This window comes from Petromyzon marinus, chromosome 52, assembly GCF_048934315.1.
Source record: "Petromyzon marinus isolate PM22_M1 ecotype Great Lakes invasive population chromosome 52, UKy_Petmar_22M1.pri1.0, whole genome shotgun sequence".
Classification (NCBI taxonomy): Eukaryota; Metazoa; Chordata; class Hyperoartia; order Petromyzontiformes; family Petromyzontidae; genus Petromyzon; species Petromyzon marinus.
Genome location: NC_133718.1, coordinates 7025767 through 7030716, shown reverse-complemented (window position 1 = coordinate 7030716; position 4950 = coordinate 7025767). Strand labels below are relative to the sequence as shown.

The window sequence follows — 4950 nt, the reverse complement described above, 5'->3', positions numbered from 1 at the left end:
CTTTTTTTTATTTGATCTCCTGTATGTTTAAACCGAAACGTGGAGAGCACTGCGATTCATCGTGGAACGAGCGCGTCCACGGAGTAATCCGTGCGTACACGTACGTGCGAACACGTGCATACACGTACTACACGTGCGTGCGTGCGTGTGTAAATGTGTGGTGGGGAGCGGTAGTGTAGCGGTCAGCAGCGCTGTGCTACGAACCTGGCGACCCGAGTTCGATTCCCGCTCACGGCCAAAATCAGTGACGATTATCTGAGCCGGTCCTGGGCCTCCCGTAGATCGTCTCAGCCTTAAATGAGTACCTGTTGCGGTGTGTAAACATCGCCACTGGGGAGACAAAGGCGGCCAGGCATGGTGCTGGCCAACCACCCCTTCATGTACCGTGCCGGCCTTCATAGGTGCTACTCGCTAACACCACTTGCCCCAACAGTCTGTTAAGGCAATAAGTGGGATCTTTGAATTTTGTACGTTTGCCCATAAAACCTCCTTCTAGACCACTGTGCGACAATTTCGATGAACGAGCAGTCATGTTAAAGCTAATGGTTTGTAGTTTGCGAGAAAAGATATTGATTTGTTTTGTATACAAACAAAAAGTGTTACCGGTGTATCGACCCATTCGTTACCTATCCATACACCGTTGATGATTGCCTCTTGTACCGATGCAAGCCCAGTTTCAAAATCCTACAACGCACAGGCACGCGGCACTTTTAATCTAATCTAATTTACTCATTTACATGCGCAGAGCGCCTTCACTCAAGGCGCCTGACACAGCTTGCAAAACGATGACGGAACGGAATGATGCAGTTGGCACGGGGAGGGGGTGCTACAAGGTATAGAGGACATGAGTGATAGTGATCGAGGGGTGCTTAGGGGCATCACGAAAGGGTTGGGGAGGGACAAGAAGGAGTGGAGGGGCGAGAGGAGGGAAGAGGAAGAGAATGGGCGATGGAGAAGAGGTGAGGCTTTGAGAGGAATGGAATTAGGTTAGGGGACCGCTTCATGTACAGGGGCAGTGTTGAGTCTTTGGGAAGTGTTGAGTCTATGGGCAGTGTTGAGTCTATGGGCAGTGTTGAGTCTACCGCAGTGTTGAATCTATGGGCAGTGTTGAATCTATGAGCAGTGTTGAGTCTATGGGCAGTGTTGAGTCTATGGGCAGTTCTAGATTTGAAGCTTTCGTGACTGCAAGGATTCATACTCTTTGGTTTTTTCGGTAAAGTCACGTATGTAAAACAAAATTAAAATAAAACAACTAAATAAAATCACGACGTTTCGGAGGCAACACAAGCTTCCGTCTTCAGGTGGAACAGTCACAGCAAGATAGCTGCAGCTGCAGTCACAGCAAGATAGCTGAAGCTTGTGTTGCCTCCGAAACGTCGTGATTTGATTTAGTTGTTTTCTTTTATTTTAATTTTGTTTTACCTACGTGACTTTACTGAAAAAAACAAAGAAAATCAATGGGCAGTGTTGAGTCTATGGGCAGTGTTGAGTCTATGGGCAGTGTTGAATCTATGGGCAGTGTTGAATCTATGGGCAGTGTTGAGTCTATGGGCAGTGTTGAGTCTATGGGCGGTGTTAAGTCTATGGGCAGTGTTGAGTCTATGGGCGGTGTTAAGTCTATGGGCAGTGTTGAGTCTATGGGCAGTGCTGAATCTATGGGCAGCGTTGAGTCTATGGGCAGTGTTGAGTCTATGGGCAGTGTTGAGTCTATGGGCAGTGCTGAGTCTATGGGCAGTGCTGAGTTACTTGCCTGACTCGCGACCTCGTGCCCCCATGACCTCGTGACCTCATGGCCCCGCAAAAGCACAAACTTGCCATCGTAGGGCGAGAGCGCTTGTCGGTTCCCAGCGCCCGTAGCAAAAGTTTTCGTTTCTTAATGAGAAGTACTTTCATTTGACGACTGCAGCGCTAGTCATCAACAGGCTCCTCATTAAACGGGAGATGGGAATCGTGACGTGGCTTGCGTTTCAGCTCTTAAAAGTGCGGTTAAAATCTTCAAATGAGCGTACGGGTTTTTATTTTTTAGACATCAAAATGGCCTGAAATTGGGTAATTATATGTTTTTTAAGCTGAATAATACTGCCAATCGAGCCGTTGGGATGGCAAAGCAAGCCACTGCTGAGTGGTATATGGGTACAGTGCGGTCAATGCAATGGTCGTTCTATAGATAGAGCGGTGCCCAGCACAGGAATGTGGAATTTCCACCACTTGCTCAGGGCCATTAGCGGTTGACGAGTATTGTCCAATGACCATTTAGCCTCTTTATTTGCGATTAAGTTCAAGTTTCAAGTTGATTTTGCTTAAACCAGGTGAAAACTCCAAACACCGGGATAGGAGTCTCATTTGCAAGGGTGACCTGGGTGACCAAAGTGACGGAAACAATACAAATACAAATTCAAGTGCAGCCATGAAGCAAATCGAAATTTGGACAACAAAAAAAATCACTGCGCCATTCGGGCAGTTTGAAAATATTGCAAACCAACGTAAATCGACGTTCCGTAATGAATAACCTGCCCCTGTACATGAAGCGGTGCCCCCTCACTAACCTCCTTACATTCCTCTCTCAAAAACTCTCCATCTCTTCTCCATCGCCCATTCTCTTCCCTCCTCTCGCCCCTCCACTCCTTCCCGTCCCTCCCCAACCATTTCGTGATGCCCCTAAGCATGTATTACACACCACACCAAGCGCTCAATGTAGGCAGAGTCAGTCCGGGAGAGGGCTCGGCAGCAGTTCCAACATCGGATGCTGCTGATGTTAGCCACGGGCTAAGGGGTCGAACTCAAAAGGTCGCCGCTTTTGCAGGCACACCGTGCCACCGCACACAAAGATGCCCCCTGTGGACTCCCAACCGGCTGTTGGGGCAAGTGCAGTTAGCGAGCACCTATGAAGGCCGGCAAGGAGGGGGTGGGTGGCCAGCGCCACGCCCGGCCGTCTTTGTCTCTCTCGTGGGCGATGTTTTCGCACCAGGCACTCGTTTGAGGCTGAGTGGACCTGGCGGAGGCCCAGGACCGGTTTAAATAATCATCACTGCTGTTGGCCGGGAGCGGCAATCCAACTCGGGTCGCCGGATTCGTAGCGCAGCGCGCTAACTGCGACACTACCGCTCCCCACCGCACACGCACACACGTGCACACAAAGACAAAAGATCCTCCGTATAGCCTTGAACAGACTTGGGGCAAGTGTTGTTAGCGACCCCCTATGAAGTCTGGCACGGCACACGAGCAGGTGGATGGCCAGCACCACGCCCGGCCGCCTTTGCCTCCGCAGTGGCGATGTTTACACACCACACCAGGTACTCATTTGAGGCTGAGTCGACCTAGTGCAGGCCCGGGACCGGTTCAGATATTCATCACCGGTGTTCGAACTCGGGTCGCTGGGTTCGTAGCGCAGCGCGCTAACCGCTACACTACCGCTCCCCCCACACACGCACGACCACACGTGCACACATACGTATACACACAATACGGCGGTGCAGGCTGTACACGTTTCCAAAGGTGCACGCGTCAGTACCGCCGGCGCGTCAGAACATCAGTGCAACATTTTCTTGAAGCTGTTCTTTCTAAGGCTTCCACATTTTCTGGCCTCAGAAGCAAAAGGTCCTGTCACCCATGTCTACACCGCGGCAATCACACCGGGCCTGTCTGCTTGATATTCACAAACGAGCGGCAACTTGCGGGCATAAAAGTGCTCTCCTGCTTTGAGACCAGTGCTCGGGTCTTCTGGCAGGCTCACGGCTTGGGGAGAAAGACTCAGCCCCATTGTATCTCATGAGCTTTGGTGCACGAAATCCTACCCGCTATTTCCCAGTGGGCCACAACATGGAATGGCGGGAAGAAAAAAAAAATGGGTCAAAGAAATTTAATCTCATCCCCGTGAGCACTTTGCCTAACCATTGTTATTCTTACACAGACAAGTTCCCCCAAACTTCTCGACAGTGCCGCATGCAGGGAGCATTGGGACCTTCTTTTCGTATTATTTCATGGTTTTTTTTTTGGGTTGCCAACATTTCTCGGCCAAACAATTGTCCAGAGGAAGATATTATTGACGCTTCTATTTTTACTGATTTGCATCCGAACGTCTGCATTTTTTGTTGTTGTTGAGATGGACGTTGGGGGGGGAGGGAGAGGGGGTTGTCGTGATGATGATCTTTTTACTTCATTTGAACCCGGTGTTTGAAAAGCCTTAAGAACATGTTTGGCCGATTTTTTTGCCAGTTTTACTCCTGGCGGGCCTGCCTTGTTGGCATTGTCACGAAACAAAGCGTCAATTTTTGGAGAAAAAAATCTCACGCGGAGCGGTGCGATCCCATGTGCCTGAGCACTGCCGGCGCAATAATTGATTCTTCCAAGAAAAACTCAAATTCTTCCGTTGGCATCTTTATCTCTGCACAACACAGGGTATACGCTGTACCACACACACTCTCCGATGAGGCTGTGTTTACCACCTGGCAGCCAAACCCAAGATATGAATCCTGCAGAACTGGAATTTAGACAAATTAAGGGAAACAGCATAATTTTTATACAATGGCTTGTGTGTGTGTGTGCAGTCATTGATGAACTGGGATGAGATGACTCACAAACAAAACAAAAAATCACTACACTTACTTGGGAACACATTTTAATCACAGGTGGCTGCCCAGATTCGAACTCCATTATCTCAGTGGTGCTGGCTCAGTGCTCTGACCTCTCGGCTAGCCGATCACCTTGGTATTTTAAACTGTCGCCCACACACAGAGACGAGTTATTGTGTTGTTGGTGCTGTGGTGAGCGTGTGCGCGTATGCGTGGGTGACTTGCGCCCGTTAGACCAGATGACGCAGCGGTGCCTAATGGGCCACACGTTGCCGATGAGACTTCGAAAGTCAAAACTGGTCAATACGAATTAACACGTAGGCTTGCTTTTGTGATCAATGTTTGTCATTCCTGTCCAACACACGGGGGAGAAGGATGG

General features: G+C 49.6%; 1 protein-coding gene across 2 annotated transcripts in view; it reads right to left on the bottom strand.

Moving 5' to 3' along the window:
- Positions 1–4950, bottom strand: part of LOC116953476 (ephrin-A5-like) — a 186921-nt gene that overhangs the window by 22360 nt on the left and 159611 nt on the right. The window lies entirely within an intron of this gene.